Source organism: Pan troglodytes, chromosome 8 (genome assembly GCF_028858775.2).
Source record: "Pan troglodytes isolate AG18354 chromosome 8, NHGRI_mPanTro3-v2.0_pri, whole genome shotgun sequence".
NCBI classification, from domain to species: domain Eukaryota; kingdom Metazoa; phylum Chordata; class Mammalia; order Primates; family Hominidae; genus Pan; species Pan troglodytes.
The window spans coordinates 91,895,811-91,915,011 of NC_072406.2; the positions used below are offsets into that span (position 1 = coordinate 91,895,811).

Below are 19,201 nucleotides of genomic sequence, written 5' to 3' on the forward strand. Positions count from 1 at the left end.
GTCTCATGAGTCAGTCACTCCTTCCTACTTCCTGCCACTTCACCCCACACGCAGTCCCTTTATTGAATCTGTCTGACAAATAACAGGATCATCTTTTTCAAGTACAGTTCTGATCAAGCCTTTACCATACCAAAACGTTTTTTTTTTTTTTGAGACGGAGTCTCTCTATTGCTCAGATTGTAATGCAATGGCGCAATCTCAGCTCACTGCAACCTTGGCCTTCTGGGTTCAAGTGATTCTCCTGCCACACTCTCTCTAGTAGCTGGGACTACAGTCACATGCCACCACACCTAGCTAATTTTTTGTATTTTTAGTAGAGATGGGGTTTTGCCATGTTGACCAGGCTGGTCTCAAACTCCTGACCTCAGGTGATCCACCTGCCTTGGCTTCCCCAAGTGCTGAGATTACAGGTGTGAGCCACCATACCCAGCCTACCTTACCAAAAGTTTCAAGAACTTCCCCAATTTTAGGCTGCCGTTTTTCAGTATTTCTATTTAGGTATTAAATCTGCAACGAGGGAGATATTGGAGAAATTATTCATGCTACAATAAATGTTGGAGAGGCAAAATGGCTTCAGTCAACAGACTACAGGGAGCTAGGTTTTAGTTTCATGTCTTCTACAACCCTGCTTGGAGCCCAGCCTGTTACTTAGTGTCCTATGTCTTCCAACTCCACACTATTTTTTTTTTTTAATAGAGACGGGGTTTCACTATGTTGCCCAGGCAGATCTCAAACTCCCAGCCTTAAGTAATCCTTCCACCTCAGCCTCCCAAAGTGCTGGGATTATAGTTAGAGGCTGTACCTGGCCACCAACAGCTCAACATTAAACATCTTACTGTTAGCCCCTCACGCACAGATAAGGAATCCAGAAGACAGTACCAGAAGATCTTTGTGCAGATGTGAGTAGTTTATGTAAATTCATGAAGAACTTACAGTCAACTGGATGTTCAGAAGGCATTCCTTTCTTCATTACAGTCACCCTTCACACACGGCAGGGGTGACTGAATTCTCTAAGGTCCAGGCACCCTACACTGCTGTCCCATCTGAATTGGCAGAGAAATATCTCATCCCTGGACATTTTTATCCCCCTGTCTAGATGGATTAGTGACCTAAATATGAAAAATAATGAAGAAAGTCTGGGAGAATAGTTTTACAACTTTTGAGGGAGGGGAAGGAAACCTTTTAGCAAGTTATTAAAATTAAAAGCCATAGAAGGAAAGATTGAAAATTTAACTGCATCCAGATGAAAAGCTTCATTCATATGAATGACACTGTAAATAAAGTTGGAATACCTGGAAGAAGGAATTCTCCAATATATGTAATTGACAAATGATTAAAGGATATGAATTGGGCATCCTCAAAAGAGAAAACTTGAGACCAAGCAAAATGAAAGGATGGTTCAATCTTAATGGCCCTATGGGATACGCAAAATAAAGCAAAAATAACATTGTTTTTCCTCATAAGATTGGCCTACTAGATATCAAGACACACTGTAAAGAGCTATAATAATGTAAAACATTTGGCACTTGACATGCAGAAATCAACAAATGGATCAATGAAAAAATAATGCAGACTCCAGACATGGATCTGGTATATACATATCCAAGCGTTTATTTTATAATAAAGGTAACATTTCAAATTAAGGAAGGAATAATGGATTATTCAGTAAATTATTTTGGGGCAATTAGTTATCTATTCCAGAAAAAATATTTTAAATAATACTGTCCACTCCCAAACACAAATACACAAATGATGCAGTATCGAGAGATACAGAGGTATTAATAAGTAGTCCTCCTTGGGAAGTTATGATGAGGTGGCTATAGGATGGACAAGTGCTGAGATACAGCAAAAAACTCCCACACCTTCCCAGGATTATAGGATGGGGGAAGGGCGACCTAAACAAATTTACAGAAATTTGAATAGAATATTGTGTGTCCAGGGAATTAGGAGAAATTTTTTGTTGCTAGAAAAAAACAATGTGAAGAAATTGAGTGAAGGAAGTTGAGGCTGCAAAGACAGGTGGAGTCCTGATCATGAATGGCATTTGGTATCAAACCGAGGGGTTTTGATTTGATCCCTTAGCCAAGGTGAGTCAGTGAAATTCTGTTTGTTTTATTTAATTAATGTATTTATTATTTGTAGAGACGGGTCTCCCTATGTTGCCCAGCTGGTCTTGAACTCCTGGGCTCAAGTGATCCTCCTGCCTCAGCCTCCCAAACTGCTGGGACTACAGGTCAGGCTTGGGCCACCATGCTGAGCTAATTATTATTATTATTATTATTATTATTATTTTTAATAGAGATAGGGTCTCGCTATGTAGCCCAGGCTGGTTTTGAACTCCTGAGCACAAGCTATCTTCCCACCTTGGCCTCCCAAAATGCTGGGATTACAGGCATGAGCAACCATACCTGGTCTGTTTGTTTTAATTAGTGGAGTGAACATATCTTGTGTACATTGGATGGAGGTAAAATTGGAAGGAAGGAAGGAGGAGAAGAAGAAAAATTATTGAAACAGTATAATGAGAATGGAGAAGGAAAATGCTACATTTTTTAGGTAGGGAAACCAAGGAATCATTCACTCAAATAGTCAAGAAATATTTCTGAAGACCGGCTGGGCGCGGTGGCTCACGCCTGTAATCCCAGGACTTTGGGAGGCTGAGGCGGGCGGATCATGAGGTCAAGAGATGGAGACCATCCTGGCCAACGTGGTGAAACCCCGCCTCTACTAAAAATACAAAAATTAGCTGGGTGTGGTGGCGCGTGCCTGTAGTCCCAGCTACTCAGGAGGCTGAGGCGGGAGAATCACTTGAACCCGGGAGGCACAGGTTGCAGTGAGCCAAGATTGCGCCACTGCACTCCAGCCTGGTGACAAAGCAAGACTCCATCTCAAAAATAATAAAATAAAATAAAATAAAATAGTAATAAAATTTAATTTCTGAAGACCAGTGTAGTGTCAGTTATGGTGCTAGGCTCTGGAAATATGAATATAAACCAAAAATAATATTCTAAGGCCCCCCCCAACTATCTGAATGGACTTTCTTCTCAGCCAGGGCTCTTTTAAAATGTAACCTGAGAGACTGGTTCAGGCCATGACTGAAAGTGGGAGCCAGACATGCCTCATTATACCTTTCTGGCATTGACATCAACATAGACTGTAAGTCTGATAAGAAACATTTTACAACCTGTTCTCTCTGAAGCCTACTACCTGAAAGCTTCCTCTGCAAATAAGAACTTGAGTCTCCACAATCCTTAACCCAGATATTCCTTTCTCTTGATCCCAGGTATTTAGATAAACTCAACCAATTGTCAACCAGGGCTGCGTGTGGTGGTTTATGTCTGTAATCCTAGCAGTTTGAGTGGCCGAGGTGGGCAGATCACTTGAAACCAGGAGTTTGAGGCCAGCCTGGTCAACATGGTGAAACCCCATCTCTACTAAAAATGCAAAAATTAGCCAGGTGTGCTGGTGCATACCTGTAGTGCCAGCTACTTGGAAGGCTGAGGTGGGAGGATCACTTGAATCTGGGAGGGAGAGGTTGCAGTGAGCTGAGATCATGCCACTGCACTCCAGCCTGGGTGACAGAGTGAGTTCCTGTCTCTAAATAAATAAATCAATAAAAATAAAAAATACAATAACAACTGTCAACCAGGAAATTAAACATCTACCTAGATTTTTAAAAAAAGAATAATCTTCGGCTGGGCACGCTGGCTCACGCCTGTAATGCCAGCACTTTGGGAGGCCGAGGCGGGCAGATCACGAGGTCAGGAGATCGAGACCATCCTGGCTAACGCGGTGAAACTCCGTCTCTACTAAAAATACCAAAATTAGCCGGGCATGGTGGTGGGCGCCTGTAGTCCCAGCTACTTGGGAGGCTGAGGCAGGAGAATGGTGTGAACCCAGGAGGTGGAGCTTGCAGTGAGCCGAGATTGCACCACTGCACTCCAGCCTGGGGGACACAGCAAGACTCTGTCTCAAAAAAAAAACAAAAAAAAACAAAAAAGAAAACAAATAATCTTCTCTTGTACAATTTTTGATAAATAAGATATGGAATGAGAAACTGAACTGTTGCTTTCGTAGGTAAATGAGAGTCTGAGTTTCCTTAGCTCCAAAGAGAAAGGGCATTTTGCTCCTCCCAGCTGACAGGCACCCCGGGGTGACCAGGGGCCTTGTGGGAGTGTCTGTGAGGTTCACCCACCCATCATGACATGTAGCGCAGCAGCCCTACAGGGAACCCCCAACAAAATTAGTTTTAAAAAGGCTCATCCAGGAAGCACGTATGGGAGCTCCAGGTTTTGAGCCCTCTGAGGTGCTAGAGCTTCAGAGAGAGAAATTGAGACACATAAGAGGGCAACGATGACTCAGGGGTGACACCGTGGAGTCCTGCCTGCAACCAGCACACTTCCACCTATTCCACAAAAGCCCTAGGCCACAGCTCAGTTCCTCCTTTAAAAAATATTGGGAAACAAATAATCTAAGTATGAGGAGAAAACAAGGAGAATGACCCCCTTTGGGCACTCCATCAGTATTATGGTGGCTCTACTTACTAGAGTTTATGTGAAATTGAAGTATTATGGTGTTTGTGCACATTTACATTAAGGAAAAAGAGACCTAAGGTTGACCTGCAAACTATAGAGTTCCTAAGTTCTCCTTTTCTTTGTTTTCTTTTCTGTCTGACTTACATCTGCTGTTGCTTTTCTATTGAGATTACAAATCACTGGTTTTTTTTTTTTTTGAGATGGAGTCTCACTCCATCATGCAGGCTAGAGTGCAGTGGCACGATCTCAGCTCACTGCAACCTCCGCCTCCTGGGTTTAAGTGATTCTCCTGCCTCAGCCTCCCGAGTAGCTGGGATTACAGGCATCCACCACCACGCCTGGCTATTTTTTCTATTTTTAGCAGAGACAGGGTTTTGCCATGTTGGCCAGGCTTGTCTCAAACTCCTGACCTCAGGTGGTCCACCGCCTTGGCCTCCCAAAGTGCTGGGATTACAGGCATGAGTCACAGTGCCTGGCCTAAAACCACTTTTTGATCTAAACTTTTTTTTTTTTTTTCAACCCAGTGCATTTGTATTTATCTCATGACTAAAGTTCAGAAGTAAAAGCTATGGGATTTTTTGTGTGTATGTGTGTATATGTGTGTGTATATATATTTAAAAGGCTTTTATAGTAGATTTATATAATTTTAATTGGTAATTAAATTCATTTTAACTTCACTCTAGCACACCTGACTTTTCCTCTTGAGATGTAAATTTTGCTAATTGATTTTTCACTTGAGTTGTTTCCTTTAATATGCAAATTTAGTACTTTAGCTAAAACTGCCTAGGGTAATAAAATGGGTTATCAAGAATTTAAAAGTCTAAGGAAAAAAAATAGGTCTTATGAATCTGTAAGCTGTACTTCTATTGGTATGCCTAATATGTCTATGTATTTATGTGTTGTGTATATAATATTTTACTACTAAAAAGATATAAAAGAGCTTGCATTAAGTGGTTTAAAGAAAAATGAAAGTGCTTAAATCAAATACTTTATCAAAAAAAAAAAAGACTAGTCAAATGTTTTTCAAGTTCATGTGAGATGGGATAATTCCCTTGACCCCTTTCATGGGTGGGAACTGGAGTGGCTGGTTTCATTCAGCCTGCCGCTGTCCACTCCTTGCAAGAGGGATCATGCATGCTAGTGAGTGCAGGAACTGGAGCGAACAAATGCTGGAACTGGCTAGTTGCTCCTCTCTGGCAGGAGCAGGCTCTGTGTGGGCCCCGCAGCAGCATCCAAGTATATTACAATCAATGCTCTTTCAGCTCTGCTGTCCAGAGATGGCCAAGTGCCAGCTAGCTCAGTGGAGGGTCAGGGTGGCAGCAGCTGTCCTCTAGGCACTTGGGTTCTTGTCTGACATCCAGGTCACACAAATGGATTGAAGGGTAGTGTATAAGGAGGATTTTACTGGGTAATGGAAGTGGCTCTCATCGGGATGCGGAGGTGAAAAGGGGATGATGTGGGAAGAAGGTGATCTTTCCCTGAAGCCTGGCTGTCTCTGGCTGGGCCGCTCTCTGAAGCCGCACTATCTGAAGTTTGTCGTGTCTATCCATAGTCTCGAATGTTCAGTTGCTTCTCTGCTTGCCACTCAGCCACTTGTATTCCCACCACTCAGCTGCTTGTGTTGCTCTGCCAGTTGAAATCTTTTTTTCTTTTCTTTTCTTTTTTTCTTTCCTGTTTATTTTTATTTTTATTTTTTCTTTAGCAACTGAAGTCTTTTTATGGGCACAGGATAGGGGTGTGGCAGGCCAAAAAGGCATTATTTAGGTGGAAAAACAGGGTCAGCTGTTTTCCCTTAGGGCCGTGGTCCAGGCTGAATGGTGGGGTTTAGCCCTGAGCCCAGCCCTTCTGTATCACATGTGACTTAAGTAAAATCTTTAATAAATAAGCTTGCTTTAAAATTGTTGGTAAAATAATACTAGAAATGTCTTAAGAATTGTTAGTATTTTTGTTTGCATTTATTGATCAAGTGGTTTCATACTTTATTCCTGCAGAATGCTATAAGATTTACCATAAGGGTTATAAAACTATAAAACCCAGCCCAAAACTGAATGATCTTTGCTTGTATAATTTTTGATAAATAAGACACAAAACATTGTTGGTTTAATGAAAACAGCTAAATCCTGAGTTATTGGTAAAAACACCCTTATATTAAACCTTAAGCTTCTTACTTAAGTAAACACCTGAAATTCACAGCTATAAAAATAATTAACAGAGAATTAACTTGAAGTGATGACTATCACTGTTTTCATAAATAACCTGGGTAAACTATTAGATAATCAAGTAAATATATAGACTAAATGCTTATAAACAAACTTGAATATCTGGGTAATTGATTAAACATTAATTAATTAATTAATTCAATTAATTAAACATTAATTGAATATCTGGGTAATTTACAATTTAAAAATTATAGGAAAACTTTTTTAAAATATTCTTATTAAAAGGTAAATATGGCAGATGTGGTGGCTCACACCTGTAATCCCAGCACTTTGAGAGGCTGAGGCGGGTGGATCATGAGTTCAGGAGTTCAAGGCCAGCCTGGCCAAGATGGTGAAACCCTGTCTCTACTAAAAGTACAAAAATTAGCCAGGTGTAGTGGCGGGTGCCTATAATCCCAGCTACTCAAAAGGCTGAGGCAGATAATTGCTTGAACCCAGGAGGTGCAGGTTGCAGTGAGCCGAGATCATGCCACTGCACTACAGCCTGGGTGACAGAGTGAGACTCTGTCTCAAAAAAAAAAAAAAAAGAATTTAAAAAAAATTTTTAAAAAATGTAAATACCTTTGTTTAATTCAAAGGTTATTTAAGGTTATGCATAAAACAGTGTAAACAGAACTAGGAAATATGAGATGTAAGGAAAGCTACAGATATAAAGAGTTATTTTTGGTAAAGAAAGTAAATAGAAAAAAAATTTTTATATGAGAATCTTGTATGGTAAATTTTTCCTAAAATAAGATTACTGGTTTTTCAAGAAAGAGGGATCTTTAGGACAAAACAAACAGTCTAAGCACGTTGTAAATGGTCTATGTAAGTCATAATAAGGTTAGTAAAAAGGAATTTAATTTTTTAAAGGGGTTATATAATTCAGTTGGCTGTGATTAAGAAGAAATTATGATAGTCTTTCTAGAGATGGGTCTTCGATATTAATATCAATGAAAAGAGTTGAACTCTATACAATATTTGAAGAGTCTGATTCTGAGCCAAATATGAGTGACCATGGCCTGTGACATAGCCCTCAGGAGGTCCTGAGAACATGTATGTGCCCAAGGTGGTTGGAGCACAGCTTGGTTTTATACATCTTAGAAAGTCATGAGACATCAATCAAATACATTTAAGAAATACATTGGTTTGGTCCAGAAAGATGGAACAACTCAAAGCAGGGGCTTCCAGGTTATAGGTGAATTTAAAACATTCTCTGGTTGACAGTTGGTTGAGTTTGTCTAAAGACCTGGTATAGATAGAAAGGGAATGTTCAGGTTAAGATAAAGATACTGGAGACCAAAGTTCTTTTGAAGTCTTATTGTAGCTGCCTTAGAGACAATAGGTGAAAAATGTTTCCTATTCAGATCTTAATCTCTTTAGGATTGGGAGGGTCTGGAAGAAAAAGATCTAGCTATGTTAATAGAGATTCTTTACAGATGCAAATTTTCCCCCACAAAGAACAGCTTTGCAGGACCATTTCAAAATATGGCAAAGAAACACGTGTTAGGGTAAAATAGTTTGATTTTCTTCTTTGTCTCTTAATGTTATGCCAGAGTCAAGTTGGAAAATAAATCATGATATATAGGGTTAAATAAAACCTATCTGAGGGCATGACTCCACAGACCCTTTAGATAGGAATTTGGGCATAAAATAATAAAAATAAATTTTTTAGTTTATTATTTATCAAAAATTATTGTCTTATTTATCAAAAATTATACAAGCAAAGATCATTCTTTCTTGGGCTGGGTTTTATATAAATTAAATGTTTAAATAAATAAAAAATGTTTAAATAAAAAAGTCAGAGCTTAGTACTCATTAACAAAACCACTAATACAAAACTAAATAATTGGTTAAAACAAGATTTTATTTAAAATATTGACTTAATGCAAGAAGCTTTTAATTCTTAAATTCTATAATCTATCTTTTTGACACTCTTCAGATTGATATCTCAGAAGTTCAGCTCTTTCTCTTTTGAAAAGGCCTTGGATGATTAATCTCTCCTTTGCCTTTTATTTGGCTCCTGTAACTTTTTATTAATTATCTAAAGTAAGGGAGATAATCTTTTTTTTTTTTTGAAAATAGGCAAATAAATATCTTTGGACCTGCCTTTTTTTATTCTGCATGTGGGAACTAGTAAGATTGCCTGAGCCCACAAAGCATAGAGTAGAAGCTAGAGTGCTAGTCATGACAAATTCTCTACTTCATAGCCCTTTGTGGAGCATTTATTGGGATTGATGGCAAAAGACGGTGAGTACTTCCCAATGACAATGACTGAACTAGAGAATATCCACCTGGGAGGCATTTATTGCCTTACTAGGGAATGTTAATTGAAGCCACCCCTATGCTAATGGGTTTTGTTTGTTTGTTTGTTTTTGAAAGAGTCTCCCTCTGTCGCCTAGGCTGGAGTGCAGTGGCACCATCTTGGCTCACTGCAACCTCCACCTCCCAGGTTCACGTGATTCTTGTGCCTTAGCCTCCCGAGTAGCTGGGATTATAGGCATGTGCCACCATGCCTAGCTAATATTTGTATTTTTTTTTTTTTTTTTGAGACTGAGTTTCGCTCTTGTCACCCAAGCTGGAGTGCAATGGCATGATCTCCAGTCACTGCAACCTCTGCCTCCTGGGTTTGGGATTACAAGTGCCTGCCATCACGCCCGGCTAATTTTTGATTTTTAGTAGAGATGGGGTTTTACCATGTTGGCCAGGCTGATCTCAAACTCCTGACCTCAGGTGATCCACCCACTTCTGCCTCCCAGAGTGCTGGGATAACAGATGTTAGCCACCACGCCCGGCTAATTTTTGTATTTTTAGTAGATACGGAGTTTTGAATTCCTGGCCTCATGTGATCCACACCCTATGCTAATAGAAATAATTGTCCCCAAAAGAGTTCCATGCTAAAATAAAAATGGTTTATATAGAATCTTGCTACCTTGGGATATAAGGAGGAGATACTGATAAGCAGGAAGCCCCTTTCTTAGGACTAATTCTAACTCTGTGAGGAGCTGCTAGATTCTATAGTGCCTGATAGACAGCTCTCATGAGCTGCTTGATTTGTGAATGGCATTTCCAAGGTAAACAAACATCCTGTTTGAAAGCTGCTTCTCTGCCTAAAGAAGGGTCAAGAAAATCCTTTTCTTTTTGACTTATTTGAGTGAATATGTTTTTTGTTTGTTTGTTTTTGAGACAGAGTCCTGCTCTGTCACCCAGGCTGTAGTGCAGTGACGCCATCTCGGCTCATTGCAGCCTCCATCCCAGGGGGTCAAGCAATCCTCACACCTCAGCCTCCCGGTAGCTAGGACTATAGGTGCGTGCCACCATGCCCAGCTAACTGTTTGTTTTTTTTGAGACGGAGTTTCACTTTTGTTACCCAGGCTGGAGTGCAATGGCATGATCTTGGCTCACTGTAACCTCTGCCTCCAGGGTTCAAGCGATTCTCCTGCCTCAGCCTCCTGAGTAGCTGGGATTATAGGCATGCACCACTTCACCCAGCTAAATTTGTATTTTTAATAGAGACAGGGTTTCACCATGTTGGTCAGGCTGGTCTCGACTTCCTGACCTCAGATGATCCACGGGCCTGGGACTCCCACAAGTTCTGGGATTTCAGGCATGAGCCACTGCACCGGCATAATTTTTATATTTTTTGTGGAGATGGGGTTTTGCCTCGTTGCCCAGCCTGGACTCAAGCGATCCTCCTGCCTTGGCCTCCCAAACTGCTGGGATTACAGGCGTAAACCACTGCGCCCAGCCGGGAGAAGTATGTTTTTGTAAGCAAATTTACCTTTCCATCTAGGTTCTTCAAAATTTGGATTGTAGTTTTATTACAATACAGTTATTTGGATAAGTTCAGTAAGTCTTTTGAAACAGAACAATTGAAGACACTCGTTATCTTACCAAGACTAACTAAAGTAGCTTTTTTTTTTTTTTTTTTTTTTTTTTTTGAGATGGAGTCTTGCTCTGTCGCCGGGCTGGAGTGCAGTGGCACAATCTCAGCTCAGCAGCCACAACCTCTGCCTCCCGGGTTCAAGTGATTCTCCTGCCTCAGCCTCCTGAGTAGCTGAGATTACAGGAGCGTGCCACCACGCCCGGATAATTTTTGTATTTTTAGTAGAGATGGGGTTTTACCATATTGGCCAGTCTGGTCTTGAACTACTGACCTTGTGATCCACCTGCCTTGGCCTCCCAAAGTGCTGGGATTACAGGCATGAACCACCACGCCCAACCAAAGTAGCATATTTTTAGGTAAAGTTCCAGCAAAGCCAACTTAAAAGGAGCCTATATGGCCAATCAATTGTTGCTGCATGTTATGCAAATAATCAGGCTAGTATAATAAGCCTAAAACTTACTTTGCACACAAATTTTGTTTGTGTTTAAGGAGTATAAATTCTCCTTAATAGAAAAAAAGAGGCTAGAGAAATTGTTTCAAAGGAAAAGTGTAACAGTTAATGCTAGATTTCAGACCTAGCTTTTGCTTTTTTGAGTTCAGATTGAATTATTATTTCTTGGCTACAATAATCCTCTAGAGATACCAGATGATAATTTTTCTTCATATTTTTAGCTGGTGCCCTAATGGAATAAGTTTCTTTTTCTGTTCTGACACACAACTACTCTTTTGATTGTGAAACTATAAACGTTATTTCTTTCTCCTTGTTTTATTGCCAAGGAAACCAAAATCATGGTATTCTGAAGACCAGAGATGTGAATCTCCCTCATTTGGCATCCCACTGGGCCCCAGTGTGTTTTTCACTGCAAATGCCCTGCTGCTAAAACTATACAAGCACCCTCCCTCTAGACCCAGGGTTGTGGAAGAGTTGGGTACATGAGATTGTAAGAGCCAGTTTTGAGGGCTCAAGTTAGGTCAAGGTCAAACCCTCCAAATCAAGGAGGGGTACAAAGATGCCTAAACAGCTGGTAAAACAAGGAACTTTGCCTTCTAAACGATTATGTGTCACTGTTGCATCCACCCCAAACATAAATACTTTTTGTTTTTGAGACGGAGTCTGGCACTGTCGTCCAGGCTAGAGTGCAGTGGCGTGATCTCGGCTCAGCCTCCTGAGTAGCTGGAATTACAGGCATTCACCACCTCAGCCAGCTGATTTTGTATGTTTAATAGAGATGGGGTTTCACCATGTTGGTCAGGCTGGTCTCAAACTCCTGACCTCAGATGATCCACCCGCCTTGGCCTCCCAAAGTGCTGGGATTACAGGCATGAGCCACCATACCCGGCCAATAAATTTTTGCTTCCTGTAAAATTAAAGGAAAATATTTACTAACAGGATAAAGATACCTTACAACAAAGCCTCCTGGGTATAGTTATCCCAGTTATGAGTTGAGAACATAAATCTCTCTGTCTCTCATATATATACATATACATATTTAAAATATTTTCTCAGAACATCACCAATGTTTTATATAGCTAATTGCTGTAAGTCTATAAAACCAAGCTTACAGTAGCTCAACACATAGAAGTTGAAATAAGTCAGTGTTGCAGCTTTGCCTTTAGGTTTTTGTTTGTTGGCGTTTTACTTAAAATAATAATTTAAGAGGTAATGAATGCCTGTCCACATCCATTCCTATCTGGCCTAGAACAATTAATTGGCTACAAATCTTTTGACTTTTTTTTTTTTTTTTTGAAATGGCGTTTTGCTCTTGTTGCCCAGGCTGGAGTGCAATAGCACTCTGCAACCTCCGCCTCCCGGGTTCAAGTGATTCTCCTGCCTCAGCCTCCTGAATAGTTGGGATTATAGGCATGCACCACCACGCACGGCTAGTTTTGTATTTTTAGTAGAGATGGGGTTTCCCCATGTTGGTCAGGCTGGTCTCGAACTCTCGACCTCAGGTGATCCACCTGCCTCATCCTCCGAAAGTGCTGGGATTACAGGTGTGAGCCACCAAGCCTGGCCAGTCTTTTGACTCTTAAGGCCCTCAGCCATAGGAAGTCCCACCAAGGGACAGGATGGATGGGGGGCAGGCAGCCACGCCACCCTGGCAATGCTATGGGACAAAATAAAGATTTGATGGCCTTTGATGTTGCCTCTGGTAAATATTGGCCAGAAGGGGGAGAATGTAAACCAAAAATAAAATTCTAAAGCCCTCCAACCATCTGAATGTACTTTCTCCTCAGTCACGGCTCTTTTAAAATTTAACCTGAGAGACTGTTTCAGACCATGATGGGAAGTGGCAGTGAGACATGCCTCATTATACGTCTCTGACATTAACATCAGCACAGACTTTGAGTCTGATAAAAAACATTTTACAACCTATTCTCTCTGAAACCTACTACCTAAGGCTTCCTCTGTAAATAAGAATGTGGGTCTCCACAATCCTTTGTCTTAACCTAGACATTCCTTTCTGTTGATCCCAGGGGTTTAGATAAACTCAACCAATTGTCAACCAGGAAAATTTTAAATCTACCTATAAGCTGGAAGCACCCCCCAACACACACCCACAGCTTTGAGTTGTCTCACCTTCCTGGACCAAACCAATGTATTTCTTTCTTTTCCTGTTTTTTATTTGTTTGTTTGTTTTTGTTTTTGTTTTTTTGAGCAGAATCTTGCTCTGTCGCCCAGGCTGGAGTGCAGTGGCACAATCTCGGCTCATTGCAACCTCTGCCTCCCGGGTTCAATCGATTCCTGTGCCTCAGCCTACCTGGTAGCTGGGATCACAGGCGCATGCCACCATGCCCGGTGAATTTTTATATTTTTAGTAAAGACAGGGTTTTGCCATGTTGGCCAGGCTGGTCTTAAACTCCTGGCCTCAAGCAACCTGCCCACCTCAGCCTCCCAAAGTGCTGAGATTGCAGGCGTGAGGCACTGCACCTGGCCATATTTCTTAAATATACTTGATGGAATTATCATGTCTCCCTAAAATGTATAAAACTAAGCTGCACCCCGACCAGCTTGGGCACATGTTCTCAGGACATCCTGAGGGCTGTGTCACAGGCCATGTTCACTCATATTTGGCTCAGAATAAATCTCTTCAAAGGTTTTACAGAGTTTGACTCTTTTCATAGAGTCAACTGCGAACAAGACAAATTATCTCAGGTTGAGCATACTGTAGTTCATATGACAGACAACGGAATAATCAAAAGGGATTTACTAGAGGCAGCATAATAATGTTTTAATACAGGTTTCTATTTAGCACTTATGAGATTCTGTATTCAAAGATTGCAAACAGAAATGTTCTCAGAGCATTGAATTAATGAATGAGGGGGCAGGGATAATCCACGAGGGTGTTGTGGTAGAAGGGAGGAAACCAGGGTGTGTTTGCCCTTCCTAAAAATCTTCAAATAATGATAATGATGATAATTAAATTTTGTGCAGAAATTTGACCTATATGACTTAAAATATATATATATAAAATATGTATATATATCACTTTTCAAACATATATATCTATGTTTGGAAAGTGAATAGCTTATTTTTTTTTAAGAGGGAGTCTCCCTCTGTCACTCAGGCTGGAGTACATTGGCATGATTTTAGCTCACTGCAACCTCCATGCCCCGGCTCAAAGGATTGTCGTGCCTCAGCCTCTGAATAGCTGGGATTATAGGCGTGTGCCACTACACCCGGCTAATTTTTGTATTTTTAGTAGAGATGGGGGTTTCGCCATGTTGGCCAGGCTGGTCTTGAACTTCACGCCTCAAGTAATCTGCCTGCCTCGACCTCCCAAAATGCTGGGATTACAGGCATGAGCCACCAGGCCCAGCCAGCAGTTAGCTTAAAAGTGGCACAAATTAAAAACATAATAAATGTTAGTTATTCTATATTGTTACAATTTAGTGAAATAAGTTTTGTGATGTGAAAGAAGCAGACACGTAGCTGAAATTCAGTTTGAGAAAATATAAATTTATTGAATAGTCAATTGACATAAAATCATCAACAAAATGTGTTGAAAGCCAATTTGCTGAATCACTGATTTGCCAAATTCACTGGTTTTGTCATGCTTTAATAGTAATGATAAATAGCTTTACAAACATGTTTACTTTTGGTCATGAAGAAGGCAAATGCTACATTTTGAAGTAGGGAAACCAAAGGACTAAACTTGCTTTTGGAAATTAAGTTAATGGAACTTTTAACATTCATTGTATCCAATGAATTCATTGTATCCAAAAAGTGGAGAAAAATGTCCCCAAAAGCTGGGAATTTCCTGCCCCCAACCCTGAAAAAAAAAAAAAAAAAGAACACTTAAGGAAAACAAGATCATTTTACAGAACACTAGAATCTTACACACCTGTTGCTAATGATGTCTTTTTCATTTTAACCAGATAACCATTAAAATCAAATTGCCATGTTGATAACTTTGTTTTGGTCAAAGTGTTTTTTTTTTTCCAGAGTCACTTGGAACTCTTCTGTGGCATCTGAAGCAGATGGACGAAGCCAAGAGGGCCGAGAGTATCTCAGCACCTAGAAATGGACAAGGCTGGTTATTAGAAAAAAGATTTTGCAGGTGGTGAGTCTCAAAGGCGAAGCTGAATGGTAGTATAATTTTTTTTTAATTTTAATTATTAAAAAATATTTTTTGGAGGGGATAGAGTCTTGCTGTCACCCAGGCTGGAGTGCAGTGGCACTATCTCAACTCACTGCAACCTCCGACTCCCAGGTTCAAGCGATTATCATGCCTCAGCCTCCTGAGTAGCTGGGATTACAGGCATGTGCCACCATACCTGGCTAATTTTTGTATTTTTAGTAGAGACGGGGTTTTGCCATGTTGGTCAGGCCGGTCTCGAACTCCTGACCTGAAGTGATCCATCTGTCTTGGCCTCCCAAAATTCTGGGATTACAGATGTGAGCCACCACTCCCGGTCTGAATGGGAGTTTAATAGTAGTTAGGTCATGAAACTCCCTGCCAGGCATTCTAATACATTCTGACTTTTCTTTGCAGGTGATAATTGGGAGCTATGTATATATTTTTGTTTTGTTTTGTTTTGTTTTTTGATACAGAGTCTCGCTCTGTCGCCCAGGCTGGAGTGCAGTGGCAGGATCTCAGCTCACTGCAAGCTCCGCCTCCCGGGTTCACGCCATTCTCCTGCCTCAGCCTCCCAAGTAGCTAGGACTACAGGCGCCCGCCACCACGCCCGGCTAATTTTTTGTATTTTTAGTAGAGACGGGGTTTCACCGTGTTAGCCAGGATGGTCTCGATCTCCTGACCTCGTGATCCACCTGCCTCGGCCTCCCAAAGTGCTGGGATTACAGGCGTGAGCCACCTCGCCCGGCCAGGAGTTATGTATTTTTAAAAGTTCACCAGAACGTTGATTTTCAGAGACTGCATTTGTGCTATTCACAGCTGCATTGCAGGTCTCAATACATAGCACTCAGTATAAGCTGGGCCCTTACTGTTTCGAGATATTTTGAAAAAGGATTAAGGACTCAGTGGACATCCACCAAAGCCGAGCTTGATAAAGAATCTGGGCCAGGGCCGGGTGTGGTGGCTCACGCCTGTAATCCCACCACTTTGGGAGGCCGAGGTGGTTGGATCACGTGGTCAGGAGTTCGAGACTATCCTGGCTAATAGTGAAACCCCCGTCTCTATTAAAAATGCAAAAAAAAAATTAGCCGGGCGTGGTGACGGGCACCTGTAGTCCCAGCTACTCAGGAGGCTGAGGCAGGAGAATTGCTTGAACCCGGGAGGTGGAGGTTGCAGTGAGCCGAGATCATGCTACTGCACTCCAGCCTGGGCAACAGAACAAGACTCCGTCTCAAAAAAAAAAAAAAAAAAAAAAGGTAAAGAATCTCACACCTGTAAGTAACCCTGCACTTTGGGAGGCTGAGGTGGGCGGATCACCTGAGGTCAAGAGTTGGAGACCAGCCTGGCCAACGTTGTGAAGCCCTGTTTCTACTAAAAATACAATTAGCCGGGCGCTGTGGCTTGCGCCTGTAATCCAAGCTACTCAGGAGGCTGAGATGGGATAATCGATTGAACCAGGGAGGCGGAGGTTGCAGTGAGCCGAGATCGCGCCACTGCACTCCAGCCTGGGCAACAGCAAGAAGAAAAAAAATCTGAAGTAGGGGAGCTTTCAAGGAAGACGAAGATTGGCTAACAATGTTCGATGACTTAGGAAAGAAGATTAACCATATGATCGGGCAATTTAGGACCTGATTTGTTAACTTTTACCAATGATGTCTAAACAATGCAGTGAGAACAGAGAGACTGGAGTTGAGAAAATAATGAAAAGAAAGAAAGTGAAGGTGCCTGGTAAAAATGTTTTTGGAAGCAGCTTGATGGGGGCGGACGGGGAAGGTCGCCACCTAGTGTGATTTCAAGGTTACTGAGAATAAAGCACGAGTGGGCGTGGTGGCTCAAGCCTGTAATCCCAGCGTTTGGGAGGCCAATGTGGGGTGGATCACTTGAGCTCAGGAGTTCGAGACCAGCCTCGGCGAAGTTGCGTAAACCTAGTCTCTACAAAAAATACAAAAATTAGCTGGGTGTAGTGGCGCGTGCCTGTAATCCGAGCTACTCGCGAGACTGAGGCAGGAGAATTGCTTGAACCTGGGAGACGGAGCTTGCAGTGTGCCGAGATCCTGCCACTGTACTCCAGCCTGGGTGACAGAGCAAGACTCGGTCTCAAAAAATAATAAATCAACAACCACAAAGAGGGCCCGAATTACTGGGAAGACAAAAAAGCCAAAGAACTCAGCATAGGCCCAATCTAATTTTGGTTTGCTCTACTCTCTCAGTCGTTGATATTCTCCAAGACTTCCAGCTCCCAAAATATTTCTTCAACTACCCCAAAGCATCTGGCACTGCTTGAAAGGACCTGCTGGAGTCCCAGGATGAAAGGAGGTTATGTTAACCATCCTTGCGCGGAAATGAAGAAAACCACGAGTTGTTCCTCCTGCTTTTTCCTGTTTTTTTTTTTTTTTTTTTTTTTTTTTTGTTGTTGTTGTTGTTGTTGCAGAGGCGCGGTCCACCCTGGAATGAAGTGAGAAACCGAAATCATTTGGGGCTGTTTCCTTCCTGCAAGTCAGCCATTACCTTGCCCAATTCAAACTTTATTTTCACCTGCTTTAATTCCTGCTAGTTATTTTCCTCTTCTTAGAGTTTGACCTCAGGTAAATTAGCTAATCTCTCTGTGCTTCAGTAGTCATCTGTATAATAATATATATCTCCGTAAGGCACTGTAAGATTTAGGTAAGATAATGTCTGAAAACTCTGTTCTTTGGGCCGGCCATATAATGAGTCCTCATAAATTGTAGCAATTAGTTTAAGTAGAACGAAGAATATATGTATCACTCTGAATTAAGATGGATTAATATAAAACACTTGTCGAGGATGAGCTGCATTTTCCAAACCTGGAGGACAAAAAACCCTCCAAGTGTTATTACCTTATTCCACACATTTGGGAAAGTACAATGTCCTAGAGTTGTGAAAAAAGCAGAAAAGTCCACAGTTTCCTTGTCTGTAATATGGAGGTTTTGGTATCTCATAGGGTAGTTTTTAGAATAAGATGAATTAGCAAATGGTTTAATGTTTATAAAACATTAGTTTTATATCTTAGAATGTCCTTATTCAGTGTTAATCTCTGGTCACTCCTGCCTCCAATCTAAGTATTCTGTAAGCAATGATATATCAGGTGATGTGGATCTTCTGTGAGCCTGACAAGACTTCCGTCCTCACAGAGCGTGCAGTCTATAAATGTGAAAGTGATGGCCACAGGCAGGAGGTTCAAGGTCAGACTGCCTGGGTCAGAGGCTCACTCTGTGCTCTAAACCTTTCTGCCCCCCTGTCTTCAAGTCTAAGTAGGATTAAAATAGGATGCACATTATAAGGGTGTTGTAGGGATTAAATAAGCAAATTGTTTTCACTGGGTGCTCATTGAGTGAATGGGATTTGAAAAGTAAGGTAAAGCCATCAAGAGGTGTGTCTAGGGCAAGGCTGTGCCTAGGGTGGGGCTGTGTCTGGGGTGGGGCTGTGTCTAGGGTGTGTGAGGGAGGGCGTCTCAGGGTTATGTTTGATGATTGCTGCTTCAGAGTTAATCACTTTATCATTCAGAACCTGGACTAGAGATTCATCTGAACTTCCAACGGTGAGTTTCTGTGGTGGACACCAAAGCGTGTTTCTTTTGCAGGAGGCTCCTTACCTAATGCATTAGTGTTTTGTATTAATAGGTGTTTGGGCTTTCACTTTTTTTTTTTTTCTTTTGAGACAGGGTCTTACTCAGTTGCCCCGGCTGGAGTTGGGGAATCTTGGCTCACTGCAACCTCTGCCTCCTGGACTCAAAGCTATATTCTCCAGCCTCAGCCTCCCAAGTAGCTGGGACCACAGGCATGCACCACCACACCTGGCTAATTTTGGGTTTTTTGTAGAGACAGGGTTTTGCTATGTTGCCCAGGCTGGTCTCAAACTCCTGAACTCAAAGCAATCTGCTCACCTCAGCCTCACAAAGTGCTGGGATTACAGGCATGAGCCACCCTGCTAGGCCTGACTTTCACCTTTTAAAAGTTCAAGCTTATAGGCTGGGAACAGCTGATT

General features: G+C 41.6%; 1 long non-coding RNA gene across 3 annotated transcripts in view; it reads left to right on the forward strand.

Moving 5' to 3' along the window:
* LOC129136126 (uncharacterized) overlaps positions 1–19,201 on the forward strand; it is a 32,342-nt gene that overhangs the window by 2,567 nt on the left and 10,574 nt on the right. For 2 of the 3 annotated variants that reach the window (XR_010146942.1, XR_008537424.2), the window contains exon 2: positions 15,064–15,207. This is a non-coding gene — a long non-coding RNA (uncharacterized LOC129136126). The remainder of the gene's footprint in view (positions 1–15,063; positions 15,208–19,201) is intronic. The other variant, XR_008537425.2, reaches the window with a different exon arrangement.